Source organism: Rhinolophus sinicus, linkage group LG03, assembly GCF_036562045.2.
Source record: "Rhinolophus sinicus isolate RSC01 linkage group LG03, ASM3656204v1, whole genome shotgun sequence".
NCBI classification, from domain to species: Eukaryota; Metazoa; Chordata; class Mammalia; order Chiroptera; family Rhinolophidae; genus Rhinolophus; species Rhinolophus sinicus.
In genome coordinates this window covers 149,862,940-149,881,711 of record NC_133753.1, presented here as the reverse complement: position 1 = coordinate 149,881,711, position 18,772 = coordinate 149,862,940, and the positions used below count along the sequence as shown (strand labels likewise).

At 38.7% G+C, this 18,772-nt stretch overlaps 1 long non-coding RNA gene across 1 annotated transcript; it reads right to left on the bottom strand.

Annotated features, from left to right (window-relative positions):
• Positions 1-4,686: 4,686 nt before the first annotated feature.
• Positions 4,687-16,874, bottom strand: LOC141570420 (uncharacterized). The gene is made up of 3 exons (XR_012494426.1): positions 16,433-16,874; positions 15,523-15,627; positions 4,687-5,016 (listed from the first exon to the last, which is right to left on the bottom strand). It is a non-coding gene; the product is annotated as an uncharacterized LOC141570420 (long non-coding RNA).
• Between the last annotated feature and the right edge of the window lie 1,898 nt (positions 16,875-18,772).

Genomic DNA, 18,772 nt, shown 5'->3' with positions numbered 1-18,772 from the left:
TTGTGAACAGTTGAAAGAAGCACCTGGGACGTTCAGCGAGTCATACCTAATTTCACAGAGATTCCTCACTTCCATTATTTGTCTGTGCACTGGAAACAATAATTCACCTCTTTAATTTTCTAGTAATCTCCCGAGCTCACAGATAAATGTCTACAAAGGTATTATTAAATCACCAAATGTCAAAGTCAGTGAAAACTTTAGAGGTCATCTGGCCAGTGGTTCCCAAATGCTATTCCGTGGACCAATTCTGAAATGGCTACATCAGAATCACCTAGAGAGTATTTCAAAAAAGCAGACTTCTAGGATATAGAATCAGCACATTCAATCTGGAAAGAGGCCATAGAATGTATATTTTCAAAAAGCTCTTCAGGTGAGTCCAATGCACAGTCAGGTTTGGAAACCATCTGTCTAGCTCAGCCCATGCATTCTCCTCCACCACTTCCCCACCCTCTTGGCCTGAATACCTTCAGGGACAAGTACATTTCATTTCGGAGAACTAACTGTTAGAAAATTCCTTCCAACACATGAGTCAATACCTGCCTCTCTGTAATTTCCACCTATAGGTTCTTTCCTTGGAACCATACAAAATGATACAAGTGTGTCTCAGATGAAGAGTCTCTCCCATTTCACGCGCAGCTCTTCAAATGTCTGGGTCCAGACACTGTCCATCTTGTCCTCTCCCTAAGGCTTCTTGCCTTGAAGTCTATTTTATTCAGTAATAATAAAGCTACCAATTTCTTTTTCTACTCTTTTACTTGTAACATGTAATAATTTACATTTGTCTCTCATAAGGAACGTATAGCTAGATTTAAAAAAACAAACTCAGTCTAATAATCTCTTTGAACTGGCAAGTTTTGTCAAATTACATACATTTATTATAATTACTAATATATTTAGAATTATTTCTGCCATATTATTCTGTGCTTTTCTTTTATCCTGTTTATTCTTCTCTTTTTTCTTTCCTTTCCTGAATTCTGTTGGATTGATTGAATTTTCTTTATTATCTTCCTTTTCTCTCTCCCCCATTCTTACACATCCCTAGGTTTAGAAGCTGTACCAGCTTCAGTAGTCATTCGTCAGAGGTTATTTTTTAAAACTTAAATAACAGGACTATCTAACAAATATAAATTTAATCAACTCTAGTTGTTATGTTTAAAAAATTGACATGCATACTTAACAGAATTTAAAGTAAATCAATGTCTAGTCTACTTCCTTAACAAATCAAGGAACTTAGAACACTTTAACTTCATGCTGTATTCTAGGTAATTTTTCAGTTCACTAATGTCTTTTCAGCTATGTCTAATCTGCTATATAGCTGTTGATCATACAATTTCAAAGGTTACATTTTTTGTTACTAAAAAATTCTTTACCCCCTTTTCAATTTTTTTTTAACTTTTATTTATTTTAAGTGTGTTTTTCCAGGACCCATCAGCTCCAAGTTAAGTAGTTGCTTCAATCCAGTGTGGAGGGTGCAGCTCACAGTGGCCCATGCAGGGATCAAACCGGCAACCCCGGTGCTATGAGCATCGCGTTCCATCCAACCAACTGAGCCAACCGGCCGCCCCTCAATTTTTTTCTTTTCTATTTTCATACTTCTTTTCTATTTTCAACGAAGAACTATAGTTCTTTTCTTATCTTTATGCCTCCCTTTGTGTCTTCAATATTTTTAAACAAACTTATTTTACAGTAGTTATACGTCTTTCTATTATATGAACTCTTAAGTGTCTAATCCAGCCATTATTCTATTTATTGGTTTTCACATGTGTGTTTTGTAATTTTGTATTGTGAAGTCATCTTCAGTAGGCTTTATCTGAAAAGTATTGACTGGGTGGGGAACGGTCCTTTCAAAGAGATTTTTGCTTTGTCTTCTGCCAGTTGACCCAAGAATATCACCAACTCCAGATTACTTTTATGTTAATTTCTAACCTGAGAGGTCCCTATTAATACAATTAATGTAAATTAAGCGCCAAGCCTAAATGAGGAGGATATCCATCCGTAGGGGAGATTTTTTTCTCATCTAGAGCCCTGACTGAGATAGAAAAGTTTTCTTGTATTGATGAACAGGTTTTTTTTTTTTTTTCCCCCTAGTGCATTCTTTTTCTGGGAGTCCTAGATTTATGTAGCTATCTCAGTTCTAACTCCTGCCTCATGTAGAAGACTTTTCCTCCTATCTCTGTGGTGGTAACAGAGTGCCAAAATGGATAATGTATCCTAGGGTAGCTCTAGTGTAAGCTCATAAACTTACTACTCTGTTGTTTTGTTTTGTTTTCCATCCTGGGGTATTTCCCTTTCTTTCTTGTGATAGCATCTATTAATTCAAAGGCTTTAAAAGTATATTTAATCCAGAATTTTTTAATGCTTGTGGCAGGAAGGCTTTCAGTTCATCTAGCCTGTAATATTGATGGAAATAAAAATATCTTAAGTATTATCTGCATGCATTTGATAACAATTTGTCCCACTACAGATTCTCAACTATACTCAACCACGCTCCAATATTAAAAGGTGTATTTCCAAAACTGATGGCTATACTAATCACAAAATATCTCCAGTAAAGAGCAATGCTTTGTTATACCTGTACAGTGTTCATAAGCAAAGAGGGGCTGTTAAGTAATGAGACTGAGGCTATAAACTAAACAATTATATATATTTATAATTTTACAGACACTATTTGCATATGTCCTCTAGTAAATAAAAACAGAACTCCAAAGATGAATTTTCCTTATTTGGTTCCTCATTTCTTAGAAGTGAATAACTTTATTGTTATACTAGGCACCTTAATTTTTGAAAACAATAACAGCAGGATAATTCTTCAATGAATGTAGCACAGAAGAAGGAATCAAAAACCTAAACACTAACCTAAACATTCTGAATAGCTTTGATATAGGGCAGAGAGTTAGCCAATACGGTTATTTTCCTCAGTTCCATCATTACCTTACTGTCTAAACCAAGACAAGCTTTCGCTTTTTTTCATGGCTCTGTGTCTCCATCTCTAACCTGTAGCTTTACTACTGATTAAGTGTATAATCTAGGGAGAGGCTCTAAGGACACAGGGCTCCATTTCCTCTTCAGTAGTTGGAGTAAGTGGTCCCACCTGGTCTCTAAGGTATCGCCATATCTAACCCCCATGGTTCTAAATCCTGGATACCAGATGTCTATAGAGAACACAAGCTTTTTTTTTTTTTTTTTTTTAAAGAATGTCAGTGTAAGCTGAGTGGGGATATTTTGTGTGGAACTACTTTATCTACAAGTATATCAATAACTATAACTGTGACCACATGCAAAGATTTAATTCCAACAAACAACACAAGAGCACAGAATGAGGAATCAATCAGAAAACTTATGCCCCAATCATCTAAGCCTTCCAGCAAGGTTAGATATAGCCTTCTATCAAGCTAACACCAAAATGTGGCCTCTATGTAGTATCATCTTCATTATCACCCACACTGTGAGAATCATACATCTTGTTCTTTGGCTGCTAAGGTCCGTATTAAGCCCAAGGTCTTGTCCTCAAAGCACTCTAAATGCCACTCACTGTGCATTTACCACTTTTCTTACAGGTGTTGGTGACAAGACCTCAAAAAGATATGAAATGTAAAATAAATATTCATGAGTCTATACTGGTACGAATACATGATTGAATAAATAAATGGGAAAGACAAACTTTCTTATAGAAGAATTCCAAATAAATTATGTAGATCCTTCTCCCTCTAGGAGTGTGGGCTGGACTTAGTGACTTGTTTCCAGAGAGCGGAGTGTGGAAAGGGTAGGGGAGGGACTTTATGGTGAAGAAACATAGCAAACACAACCTCAGCCAGGTGACTGAGGTTAACACCTTGAGCATTAAGTCATGGTGATAGCACATACCCCTTGACCTGATGTGAAGAAAAGGACACTTCTCTTTTTTCCCAGTATAATCATGAGAGAAAACATCAGACAAACCCAAGTTCAGGAACATTCTACAAAATGCCTAAACAGTACTCTTCAAAACTCTCAAGGTCATGAAAAACAAGGAAAAACTATGAAACTGTTACAAACTAGAGGAGGCTAAAGAGACATGATACCTGAACACAATGTGGAATTCTGGAAGCGATCCTGGAATGAAAAAGTGACATTAGTGAGAAAGCTAGTTAAATCCAAATAAAGGCTGGAGTTTATAAATAATATTGCATTAATGTTGGCTTCCTAATTTTGGCAAATGTACCATGGGTATGCAGGATGTTACTATTAGGGGAAATTGGATGATGGGAATACTCTGTACTGTTTTTGCAGCTTTTCTTTAAATCTAAATTTACCCAAAATAAAAAAGTTTATTAAAAAAAATATGGCCCAAAGAATTGAAAACAGATACTCAAATACTTATACATGAATGTTCGTAACAGTAGTATTTATAATAGTCAAAAGGTAAAAATAACTCAAGTGTCCATCAATGGATGGATAAACAAATTGTGGCATATATGTCCAACAGAATATTATTCAGCCATAAAAAAGAATGAAATTCTGATGTGTGCTACATCATGAATGAATCTAGAAAATATTGTGCTAAGTAAAAGAAATGAGTCATATAAGGTCACATATTTTATATTTCCATTTATCTGAAATATCCAGAATAAGCGATTGCACAGAGACAAGATATAGACTGGTGGTTGCCAGGGGCTGCAAAGATAAGAAAAGGGGAATAACTGCTTATTGGATATTGGTTTTCTTTTGGGGAAATGAAAATGTTTTGGAATTAGATAGAGGTGGTGATTGTACAACATTGTGAAAGTACTAAATGCTACTGAATTGCTCACTTTAAAATGGTTAATTTTATGTTGTGAGTTTCATCTCAGTTAAGCAAAAAGGGAATATAACTTAAATGTTGGGCTTGATGAGAGTCTCAGCCAAGAGACAGAGACAGAGTAGGTGAAAACAGATCTAGAGTAAACAGGTAGACCAACCATCCTCCAGATGAATCCTGAGCAGGAAACTGGAAAACGAGCAGGAGCTACGAGTCTAGGGAAGTGAAGAAGCTGTCACCTAGAAAAAGAGACATCAAATAACTTAAGACTAATTTTCCTAGGAAATATTATATGGATTGTAATACCAAAAGAAAAATTCTTATTTAAGTCAGGAACAAGTCTTCATTTTTTATGCTCTTTAACTTTTCTTATGACACATTTTTCCGATGATCAAGAACAGGGTTCTGCACATCTAGCAAATGAACTCCACAAGGGTGATCATATCTATCATTTTTGCACTGAATCCTTAGGGCCTAGCATGATGCCTGGTACACCCTGGTGGACCCTCAATAAAAATTGGTTAAATTATGAATGTTAAAAAAGATGGGCTATACTAATGGTAAAGGTTAGTGATGAAAGATTATATATTTATTTATTTATGTACAAATGTTGCCACAACAATTAATGTGCTATTGTTATTGTGTGTTATTGTTCATCCACATACACATTTTTGAATTTCAATGAACTCTTCTGATGTGATAGAAAGCTTTTGATGAGAGTTTAACAACCTATTACAAGCCAAACTGTATGCTTTATTTAAGTGTAGGCAAAATCATTTGTTTCTTAGCTCAGTAATTCATACACTAGAAATCTGTTATCCTTTGTCAGCATCCGTATGTATTTGCCCATATTTATTGATACGGTAGCTAGACTGTTTGTATATATGAGGGTAGATAACTATCTGGATCTTGAGGATGACTTTTTTTATATTATAATTCTACTTATAATCATTTATGTGACAGTGACAATGAACAGCAAGCAGCCATTCCCTTCAGTGATTTATAGAGTAACACTGCATCTATAGGAGATGGGTTAAGCTAACCAGAGGAGTTTAAGAATGAAGGCATATAAAGGCCAAAACTTTCCTTTGTGTAAGAACATGTTGTAGAATAATGATGCACTTGAAAGGCAGGCGCTGCAGACAAACGGACGGAGTTTGTTTCTCTGCTCCTTCCTTCACTGTGTGACCTCTGGGGAGAGACCGGTTCCTCTAGGCTCATGTCCTCAGCTGTCAAGAAGGGTGACAACAGTACCAAACCCACAGGCTGTCTCTGAGGACTACTTGAGCTAATTTACCTGAAGCTTCCAGATCAAGACTGTAAACTTAGGCCAGCCATTATTATTGCTGTCACCAACATTACTATGTAATATTGTGATGCCGTGTTTCCCCGAAAATAAGACCTAGCCAGACCATCAGCTCTAATGCGTCTTTTGGAGTAAAAATTAATATAAGACCTGATCTTATATTGTATTATATAAGACCCAGTCTTACATTAATTTTTGCTTAAAAGACGCATTAGAACTGATGGTTTGGCTAGGTCTTATTTTCGGGGAAACATGGTACCCTTCATTTTAAAGCTCCATAGCAGCCTAGCATCTTAGTCCCAGCAATTACTAACCCCAAAGGATATCAATTTTTAAAACATCACTCAAATATTACTCCATTTAGAATTTTCAAAACATAAGTTTGGGACCAGGGAACTGCTGGTTTCTTTGTGAGACTACATGAAAAATTACTTCCTTAATGACATGATTTCTTTTCATATTAATTTTAATCATTTAAAACATTCTCAGTAGCATGAGTCTATAGATATAACTGTTCATAAATAAATACTATACGAGTCAGTAAGCCAGTAAGAGACGAATCTACAGAAATAAGTCCCTTAGGAAGAACGACCTGAAGGACCTTCTGTTAGCTGGAGCGGGGGAATCTGCTGTCTAAGTAAGATCTACAACTGGAAGCCAGTCAACAAGGTTCCTTTCCTCAACTCCACCTTTTGCCATGCAGATCAAGACAAAGCTCTCAATTCCGTTATGGCTCTGTATCTCTGTCTCTAATATTTAAATAATATTTGCCACTTATCCCATTAACAGAGGTGCTGTGAGGACTCAAGACATCATGTTAGTTAAAAACCCTGACATGCCCATAAACACAACACAATATCCCTGATAAATATGATGGTTGCCCTGGCAGGCTCTGTTTTAAAGATGTTTGATACTAGGCGATGGCGAAGGTGAGAAGGATAAGCCACAGGAGCAGCTCCAACATGACCTTGGTCCAGAGTTGGAAGGGGCCTGAGAGATGTGGGCAGAGCCAGCTGGTGGCCCTATAGGTGGCCCTATACACAGGGTGCCTGAGGGCCCCCGATGAGAGCAAAGCTCTAAGTGTGCCGGTCTTCAGGTGCAGGATAGTTGGAAGGTCAGTACAAGGAAAATTCGTTCAGCACCAGACAGCTCCCAGCCCAACGCAGTCCACCTGGGAGGGAGGGATGTCCGCCTCCCTCCCGACCTTCCCTAGGAGCAGCTGAAGACTCTCCACAATGGCCTTTGTTCACTCTTCCAGAAGAGCAAAACCGAAATGGCACTAAGCACTTCCAACTTAAATACTGAAAATAACAAAAAGAGCAGTGGAGATTGGATTTTTAATTACCAACATGCAAACATAAAAAAAAACAGTGACTTTTTTTTTAATCTAAATGTGCTCCTCCAGTGCTGTGCATGGTAAAAAAAAAACCAAAAAGACATTTCATTTTCTGTCTTTGCCTTTTGGTTTTATAGGCACAAAATGTGAAATAAACTTCCTTAATTTTCACTTCAGTGTTTGCAGCTTAGGATTCCATTAATATATCCTTCCCCTTGGTTGTGCAGGGTCCTCGTTTGCAGTCAGTTCATTCTGCACTGATGTATATTTCATTGCCCAAGGCTTAATTTTGATTTATTGTCCATCCATAAATTAGAAAAATATGCTCTGGAATTCCATCCCGCTGAAAAGCTGTGCCTGATGTCAGGGGACTGGGTGATATTTAAGATGTCAGAAATACATATTGGATTAGTGTGCTTTGTTTCCCCACAACAGCAGGTGTTTAATCATAGCTGATGGCTGAAGTTAAATGCATTAGGACAGCAGCAGCCAAGAAGATGGAGTTTTTCTAAACCATACAAACTCCAGGATAAATAACTCAAAACTAATTGTGTGTCCACATCTTAGATACATTTTTATTTACTTAACACATTAAACAATGAAAATAGCCTCTGGCACTTAACTTCATGTTTAAGAGCCTGTACAAATATTTTATGTTAGTGAAGTGTTGGCTGTTTAAACATAATTACTATTTCCCTTACTGGCCCTCTGGTGGCTTTATATAAAATATTTCTTAAAGCAGAAAAGAATAAAGGCTGAAATCTCTGAGTAATTCAAGGATAAAGAATTTTTAGGATTTGCTTTTTCCCCCCAATATAATTTGAATGCATATATCTGTCTATGTGCCTATTTTGCCATAATCCAAATGATGCGTCATGTACCTACTGACCAGGCATTTTCCTTTCCTCACTTTGTAAAGTACAGGTTCTCTTTGCCATTATGTTTATATTAATTAGAGTTCTATGTGTATAGAAAAATGATCAGGCTTGGTCTGGAGCAATTTAGCTGGAGGCTGGAGTGAAGACGCTTAGGAGAGCAAACATTTTCAAGGTGCAACCGGTGACCTGTAACAAGCCAGGGAGATTCATGGCAAGAATCGTATATTTTGACACAACAGTGATTTGATTAAAAGAGAAAGTAATAGGTTTAAACAGTCACTATGAGGATGTAGCCAGACTTTGGTACCATTTTGCAATTTACCTTACAGACCACTGAGAGTGCAGGAATGAGGACCTTTGCTGCAGAAAAAGGCCGCTAGGATTTGGAAACAAACATGAACAAAAATTGAGTGGTTGAAACTAATTTCCCTGACCCCAACCTTTTTAAAAAAACAACACACACACACACACACACACACACACACACACACACACACATTTCCATAGAGAGGAAAAAAATATTGAGGTCACTTTGAGAATGGAATTAGAACTGGGTTTAATTTTGCTTGGATATTTTTTAAAGAATTATTTTTGGAGTCAGACTCTACTGAATCAGTCTGAAAAGAAAAGGAAAACTGTAAGTCTCTGCATTTTGAGAAAAATAAAAGTTTGTATTAGAAAACTGAAATAGTTAATTTATTGCACTTAACATAACCAGTATGACCCCAAGAAAAGCTAACATACGTAAGTTCAATGTAGCATCAAATTTCATTCTAATACCATGGTTGAGAACAGTGCAGTGTGATTTGAATTAAATAGGTTAAAACGAGTATTAATAAAACATTGTTCAGTAAAAATATGCCAGTTACAAAACAATCTAGAGTGTGGTCCTATTACCATAAGACTACAAGAAAAAAACAGAACAAAAGACATCCTAGGTGTGAGCATTTGTCCACGAATAACTATATTACCCCTAGCAAAGGGTCTGAGAGCAAACTGAGAATAGTAGTCAACCCTGAGAAGGGGATTCTAACATTTTCCTTTGGGTTGTTTAATTTTCTATTTATAATGATAACGTTTTGAGACGTAACTTGTATAAATTAATTTCTAAAGAATCCCAGTAAAGTTCTGTTTTAAGAAGGAAAGAGGCTAATTTCCTATTTTGACACATATATCCAGACTGAATAAAGATCAGTTGTGATTATTATTGCTGTAACTATGTGTTGAATGAAATAGTCATTGAATGTGTTTTTTTCCCTAAAACAAAAAGTTTTAAAAATTACTGCCCTGATGAGGTGTTCACATAAGGCAAATCTCATTGGTTCCTTAGTTTTCTCACTTGGAAGCTCCCTTTCAAGCCTCAATGACCATCATAAGGTGGCTTCCTCAATCACTGAGCATTTATTATACGAGGCAATTCACTTCCAATAAAAGCAATACTAAAAACACCTGCTCTTTGTCCCAGAATTTCTAATAATAATATTTTCCTTGCTAAAATTTTATATTCTTCACAAGTCTGATTTTTAAAGTGATATTTTGGTGCTTTTGGTTTTTTTAAAAGAATGTTATAAAATGCATTTCTCATTCATTACACGTTTTCATGCCCTTTAACATCTTTTCCTGTTTTGCAACTGATACCGCAAAGTTCTTCAAAAATTTGAACCCAAGGGGAATGTCACACTCTAAGGAAAAAAATAGATATGGGGACTGAAGACTCTCCCTCTAAACCACAGCACATTCTTTCTAATATTCTTAGCCTGAGTGTTGGAGGTCAGGCTCCCCAGGAAATCAACTCTGAGGTGAAGATTTCTTGCAGGAGGTTTACTGGAGGCTACTTTGGAATCACACCTAACAAGGTGAGAAGGAAACAGGAATGGGGAGCAGGGGTGGGGCAGGAGGAGTTGAGCTGCTTCCCTGATCCCACAGGGAGCTCTTGGGGCTGGAGGGTCCTGCAGAGTGGTTCCCCTTGTACCTCACACAGACCAGTCACTGGATGCAGGCTGGCCCTGAAGGGAGTATAACTTTGGGCAAGGCAGCTCCCGTTGGCAGAGGACAATTCCTGGAGAGAGATATGACTGAGAGCCTTCAGCAACCAACACTTCTAGCAGCTGTAGGAGTGAGTGCCTCAGTCTTAAAGGGGGGCTCTGGGTGCTACACCCCCCATCCACCGCACTGAGTTTCCAGGTCTCATTATCTTCACTTCCCTCCACAAAAAACAATGTTCATTAAACAGTGGCTAGAACACCTCTCTAAAACAAAGGGGAGAAGGAGAAACATTCACTGTGAGAAAACATGAGAGAACCATCATTTCGAGGCGTTTTTGGTAAATGATGCTAAAAGAGTGAAAATCATTCCAGTGTTGTCATGGAAGCAGTAAAGCAAAGAAAGAGACTCAATGAGTGGCTCCAACTAAAAATCTGAGATTTTGTTTTCAAATTTTCTCTATTCTCTCATCTGCAGGTTCTCTCATACTGTGTCAGAAATAATTAACACACATTTTATGACGGGTCTGGAGACTATTAACTGGAATTTTCTATTATACATGCAATAGTATGGCTCATACATGTATTACACCAAGTAGCCGATATTTTGGTCTGAAAGACAAAAGTGAAGGACCTCAGGCACCTGTGACTACTTTCTCAGTTTTCTGTTCCTTAGAAACCTGGTTATAAGGGGAGGTGGCACAGTGGCACAGACAGAGTGGATTTACAGAGCAAGTGGGGAAAAGTGGGCTTTATCAAATGCTCAGGGACCAAGGACGGCACCTTCTAGACTGAGAAGAGTGTTCCTTCAACCTGTCCCTGTCAACATATAGCAGCTTGAACCCTGACTCTGCCTTGGCTGCCTGGAAGTGGACTGGGCATATTTTGAAGTAAATGACATTAATTAAGATTTGTTTAGGTACATGGGAAGGAGCAAATACAAATGTTTTAAAGAGCTTGTTCACAGAAATGTTTATTTAACCCCTGGTAACCTAAGTAGAAAATACTAATGTCTGAAAGTGAAAAGGCTTGACTTACTATGGTTTCCCAATGCATCACAAAGAAAATAAAATTCTACAAGCATTGCTCAAACAGGAGCCCTTCTCCAGAGGCAATCCTTTAAGGAACGTCCAAATCCTTTGTTTTAACATATAGAAAAATGGAGGCACCCGAAAGAAATATCTGTTCCTAAACATCTCCCCAACATTAACACCCCAACACGTGTTTGTACCCATATACATGGCTTGACAGGGGCAACAGATATGCATGAGGCATGTACTGAATGGCAAAAAACAGTCAAGCTAATTGTCCACAATCCTTGCAAGATCTCGGACTAGGCCCTGGGATCACTCATTTGGGAATGAATTTGAGATGTGATCCCTCATCACTGGTTCCTATGAAGTTTAACTCTTGAAGACAATTTGTGTGGTGAGAGTAAATGAGGGAGTAAACAAGGAGAGATAGAAGACCAGGAGGGGAATAAGAAAAAAAAAAAAATCTATTACAATGAGATGGCCTACTAATAATGGTAACATAGGTTGAGAGCTTTCTGAGATCTCCTTCTTAGAAGTTTGCATGCATTACCTCCATAATCCTAGCAATAACTCTCTGAAGTCAGCACTGCCATCATTTCCATTTTTACAGATGAGGAAACTGAGGCTTGGAGAATCTAAGTAGCTACGTGGCACAGATAGGAGGTGGTACCAATGAAACCATAACTTCAGAAGACCACTTCTGGGCAAGAGCAGCACCTCCCTATATGTCTACAGCTCTCGAGGGTTAGGGCTGCAACAGACCTTCAAGATCCAGAGACTATCCTGCCCAAACCTCTCCCAATGCAGGCAAGGAAACTGAGGCCCAGAGAAAAAGACAGGATAGCTGTACATTGCTTCTGTGGTCATGTGTGTTATCTCCCAGAAAGATATGTAATTACATGATAAATGATATTGTGGTCTGCAATATTTCTATTTGCTCCGGTAATAAATCATCAAGACATTGAAATGTCCTGGGTTTTGTGACCAGACCCATGGTCTTTTCTTTTGTGTGGATGCAGAACTAAGCACACAGACCTAGCTGGGGAGAAGAAAACATTTTGGATTATTCAGATTTCCTGGAATACGGTTCCTGAGGACCAGCTGAGTCAGGGCCCAATTTGTCCTGGAGATCTGACGTCATCATACGCCGGGACAATGAGAGCAGCCCCTGCTGCATAGTAGAACTGAGAAGACCCACCCAATAATGCTATAAAGTCTGGAACTGATTTCCAGGAAGATCCTTGGTATTTCCAGGGACCACAGCATCAATGTGGCCTGTTAGTCTTTTGTTCCTGGGCTTAGAGCTGTCTGAGGCCAGGGACTCAGTTTACAAATGAGGCCACCCTCAGAAAGACCTCGGCTGATCATTTTTATTTCAGGAGCAGGGAACATTTAAAAACTTACCATTTATTCAACCATGGAACTGCATTGCCCCTATATCCTACTTGACAATCCCAAGAACGTCCCTGATTTCTGAGCTTGACAAAGATCATTCTGTTGTCAGAAAACCTGAGCGGCTTGACTGTTTCCATTCAAAGGCTGCAAAGCATCTGCATATACTAAACGAGAGCAGGTTTTCCTTATTCCTCTCTTACAAGGAATTCTTAGCTACTCCAAAGAATCATCATGTATTTATTCATCAAACATTGATTCAGCCTAAGACTGGAAAAATTTACTTTAGTAACTAAATTATAGTCATCCAGCAGTTTGGTGACAGATTCTGTGCTATGACTTATGTATGTATTTTGAGTCCAACATTTTACATCCTGAAATTTTGCCAAACTTGTCTCTTCGGCTTCGCTGTTTTAGGATCATTCTCTGCTGCTAAGTTCTCAAGTCTCCGCCCTTCATTTGTTCCAGAAACACTTTGTGCTTCATTCAGGGAAAAGTCCCCGGGAGCAGTCACAAGATCCTTTGTACTTTGGAAAAGCTGCAGGTCTCGCCGCTCACCTTGTCTTGTCTTCTTACATGAGAGATAAAGCTTCGGATCTTGTGGTAATCATTTTTTATTGCTCAAATGTATATATTTTTAAATAGACACAGAGTGTTACATAGCGAAACAGTCCTGGGCTGTGAAAATACACCAGCCTGTGTTTTGGATAAGACACTTAACTTCTCTATTTCTCATCGCTAAAATGGAAATAATGATTCCTACTTCACGGGATTGTTGTGAAGCATAATCACAGAAGCATACGCTGTCTGGCATATACTAGATGCCCAATACCTGGTAGCCGCTATTATCAGCAATTGTCTAAAAGCTATAAAGATTATTCCCAGTGAGGACATTCTATATAATACTGAGCATAAGAGGAGAGAAGAGCAGTTACCAATTGTAAATCAAACTTTATCCGAGGCCTCCTTGGGCTGTGGACAAACATCCAAGCTGTAGCCACCCTACTTGGGTCTCCAGAAAAGATCCCACCAATCCAGAGGTGGGAACTCCATGGAGAGAGAAGCAGAAGTAAAGAACTTCAGATGAGGAGGTGATTTCCCCAGAACACTTGGCCCAATGCCCTCCAAAATCGGAGATGAATTAAGGTGACCTCTCTACCACTTCTTCCACTCCCCTTGCCCTGCTGTTGAGCAGAACCAAAGCCACAGACTTCAGACTGGAGTTTCCCAAACCAAAGTGCTCCAAATTATAATTCAGGACTTTTGAAACCAGCGGCCCAAGAACCTGTCACCTCACGACACTGCTGACTTATACAAATACATACGGATTTTTTTTTAAATGAGCTACTAAATGAATACAATAATCCTATCTCACTACGACAGTGATACTTTTTTTTAAAGGCCTACAAAGATGTTAGTTTGTCAGCCCATTTAGGAAAGCTGTGTGGAAGATCCTCTGTTGCAGATTTAATTCACTTGTATGTGCCTAAGAATAAATACAGGCTAACACCCATTTCTAATAGGGAACTAGAAAAGAGAAGTAGAGAACTGGGTATGCAATAAGTACAGACCTGGACAAAAACTAGAAGATACAGAGAGGGACATGGAAAAATGAAAACAATTATGTTAGAATGGTAGAGGTGTGAGAAATTTCTTTTAAAAATTATTTTAATTTTGTATACTATTATTTTTAGAATTAACAAAATCCCAGCATTGAGAGTGGGGAACACTCATCTTTTAAGAAATTCTTAAAATTAATGTTAAACTTTTCTAACAAAAGGAAAACATATGAAGACACACAACATCTTAAGGCCCACTGACTTATTTCTTTAGCTTTAAATAGGCAGAGATGTACATACACACTTGGAGCGGAAAAAAGCTCATATATTTATATGGTGTTAATGATGATGCAGCATTGGCAAAAAGAAGACTTTTTTTTGAGTTTTTCTTTTCACAATAATTCCAATATTTTGACATGTAGATGACACAAAACTAGAAGGGAAAGCTTATAGATTCAAAGACAAAATTGGTATCCAAAAACATCTAGACAAGCTGGAAAAAAAGGATCAGCTCCAGAATGAAGACACTTAACAGGTGACAACGTAAAGCCCTACACTTAGATACAAAAAGTTAACTGCCGAAGCACAGAGGTGAAGTATGTTACAGAATAAGAGGAGAGTTAGGGCTTTTATTGCCCACAAGTTCAGTAGAAGTTAACAATGGACAAGAGCTGACCTAAAAGCTAAAGTAATTTTAGGTCCCCTTTCAGAACAAGGGATGCCACTATTCTCCTGCAGAGTTTCCCAACGGAACCCGAACTGAATATAGTCTTCAGAAACGTGGATAAGCTAAAGGATTCCCTCAGAAGGTCCAGGCAAAGTTCTTTCCACTTCTGTGATTCTAACCTCTGAATTCCCATTGTAGACCAACAAACGGTTCATAATCCAGGGTTGGTAAATGGGTTTCGAAAGACCTGCAAGCCCATGGCGTTACCTGCAAAATCTTCTGCTCGCCATGAAATAATAATTCAAGGAGTTTGATAATGAATTCTCTAGACCAGTGCATCACAAAGGGAGTAGTGCCAACCTCCAGAAGGCAATGTATGGCCACCCAAAGAATTGTCCCAGGTCCCTCGACCAATTGCCAATGTTCCATTAGACACTCATGTGGGTGGAAAAGCCTTTGGTAATTATCTCTAACTCCATTTTACATATAAACACAGAATATTTTTGTATAGTTTTAACATACACTGAATTTTCCACATATACAACTACCAGGTACATGGTTCTGTCTGCAACTTTACCAAGAGTCACTCACCAGTTTGTAAAATCCTGTTACTGACACTAGTGCAGCTCTGGATTTGGAGTTTCCCCAACAATACTTCCAACAATCCACATTCATGGCTGTCACATCAGGATGATTCTACATATATGAGCAAATATATTTATTTCAAAGAGTCAATTATAAAGAGAAAGGGTCAACAACAATCAATTGAACAGCTTTCTTTTAGATCAAAACCTATTTGTTATACAGTATTGCAAGCATTTGACTACTTCATGCTGTAGTTGGTGTGATGGAGAAACACATATTTTATACATTATTTGTTGTTATTTTTCTCCTTTCAAGTCAGGTTGTTGTGTTTTTCTTCCTTCCCTCCCTGTCTCCATCCCTCCTTCCTGTCTGTTCTTTTTCCCCCTTTTTAAAATGATGTGTTTGCAGAGGGTAAGGGGGGTGGGGGGTGGTAGATGAGTGTAAGGGGGATCAAATATATGGTGATGGAAGGAGAACTGACTCTGGGTGATGAACACACAATGGGATTTATAGATGATGTAATACAGAATTGTACACCTGAAATCTATGTAATTTTGCTAACAACTGTCACCCCAATAAATTTAAAAAATAAATTAAAAAAATAATTAAAATGATGTGTTTGAATAGGTTATATTGTCCAAGATTTTCATTAACAGATAGTAAAAGAGATATTGCAAAATATTTATTATGAAAAGAGGGTTGTTGTCACCGAACACTTGAGAATCACTGCTCCAGATGTGTCCTCTGAGTATACTGCTTCCAAAATCTCCTAGAAAGTGTCTAAGGTTACCTTGATCTCCAAAGGTCCAGCACTACTCGGTGACGGTGACGATCAGTCTGAGCTCCTGGGGATCAAGATGCTAAAACCAAACCAAACCAAACAAAAACCCTGCGTCTGAGGGCAGAGGCTGCTTACCCTGGGCCCACTGAGATGGCTGTCCTGCAAGGGCCCAGCTGGGTGGCTCTGGCCCCCTGAGAGCCAGGGCACAGGCTCTGATCCGTAGCTTTCCCAGCCTTCCAGTCCAGTCCTCCTGGGCCCCAAACCCAGCCTGGACGACTTCCCCAGCCGTGGCCCCATGACTCGGACCGCTGTGGCCCCTGACTTCCTCTTACTAATGTTTTTTAAAGAAAAAAAAAAGTAAATCATTACTCAGCCCAGCTCAGTCACCAGGCAAACTGTGTTTAATAAATTAGCTTAATCTATTCCGCAAGTGGTTTGTGAGTGCCGTGTTTCCTCCAGTTAAGGAAAACATTTATATTCTCTCTTTACCCTGCATTCTTGGGCTCCCAGAGTCACTCCCCGCGGGCAGGCGCAGGGGAGTCATTCCGGAGCAGGAGGCTCCCAGCCCACCGCCTTCGCAAGACTCCATCTCGAGCTCCTAGGCGGGAGGCCGGGAGGGCAGTTGGTGGCCAAGTGGCTTTGTCCTCGTCAGGCCCCTGGCAGTAGCCGGAGGCGCTGGTACCCACCCGGCTTCCTCGCAGCCCCCAGCTCTCACCTCCGCCCCCACCCGGCGCACTTTCCCCTCTTCCAAAGGGGCCTCCTTAACTGCTCCCCATGAAATAATAATTCATTATGTCACCAGGAGGGAAGAAAGGGAGTGTAAGTGTCTTGATGGGATTAGAGGAAACCCCCGCAGAGATGATTTAGGGGCCGTGATAATTCATTTAATAGGGGCCTGGGGCAAATTGCTAGACAGGGAAATGGAACTGAACCAGCCTAGAAAGGGCGCACGACAGGGCTGTGTGGGAAAGCTGCCTTCATTAGCAATATTTAAGAGATTTCATTTAAGAGTGAGTCATAAAATGCAGTACGATTTTATCCACCTAGTTTGGTGGCCTTTAGCTTTTCCTCTGCATGAATATTAAATTTGAAATGGCACTACAGCAACACATTTTGGAAAGTGTTCTTTGGGCTGTTATTTGTATGGTTGGTTTAGTTTCTCGTTTGTTAACCTTTTAAAATGAATATCACTGAAAATGGATAACTGTACAACCAGAACTCGAAAAGATTAGGAAGACTATAATGCTTTAGAATAGGTTGTTACTAAACGGGGTAAAGGATTTAAGTTTTTATTGATCAAAACACAAAAGGCATAGAGAGTGAGTCAGTAAATGGCAAATTACTTTGACAATTCCCAATTTTCATGCAGATTTTGTGAAGCTGCCCCATTCAGAGCCGACATGGCAGCCTGGATGAGACCACAAAGCAGTGAACACAGATGGACTTGCTCACAAACACCCGGAAAAGTCAAACACGCTTCAGTAAAGTACTTCCAGAGTGTTTTCCTGGACAGGAAATATGACAGTCTTATAAATGTATCGGAACTTACATGTCCTACATAAATACGAAAATATTCCATTTTGCTTACAAGAGGCAAAGATAACTCTAGTTTGATCATACATCTATTTCCTTCAAATATAGATTTTTATCTATTGGGGATGAAGGTGGCTGGGGACGGGGGTTGCTTGAGGTTTTAAAAACCCAAGAAGTTTAAATGTGGAAATGGTGATGGTTCTAGCTACAACTATAATGAAAAAAAAATTCTTTTTGGTATATGTTTTTCTGTTTGGTTTCAATTGCTACTTTCTCACATGTATCTGCCACTCAATTAGAGAATCCCAACCAGGAAACATTTTAGCAAACTCCAATCTTCCCTCTATTGTGTTCAGTATATTAGCATGGGCTAACACTCTTCCCTTCAAAAGTCTTATATTTGCAAAATAAAACATTAACTTTGACCGCCCTCCCCCACATACTTTTAATAATAAAAATAGCTCTTCTAGATATGTTGTATCCTTTTTTTTTTAAGTCACAGCTGCGTTCTATTATTTTAACAAAACAACTGGCAGGTCTCTATTCACAGAGCCGCTTTAGCCACACAGAATACATATGATACATAATTAATATGTTCTTTTAAAGACTTTCTTAATCAAAAAAGACTAATTACATGTAAAATTATTCACTTACATATATTGGTTTGTGGAATTTTCCACAATGACAGTAAAGTTGGTAGCAAACCTATTTTTATATATAACAAAACTTAGCCAATATCTTTTGTAAGGCATGCATGGTGAGGGTAGTATTAATATTTGTGTTCCTCCTGTTTGTATCCCACCATCTCCTAGCAAAGAAGTTGTATTTTATATCAATTTGTAAATGACTTTGAAATATAGTGAGAGGTTCTATTTCAAATAAAATAACGGTCACTACTGTACTACATAGTCAGTCTCTGGACAAAGACAAGCATCATTTAAG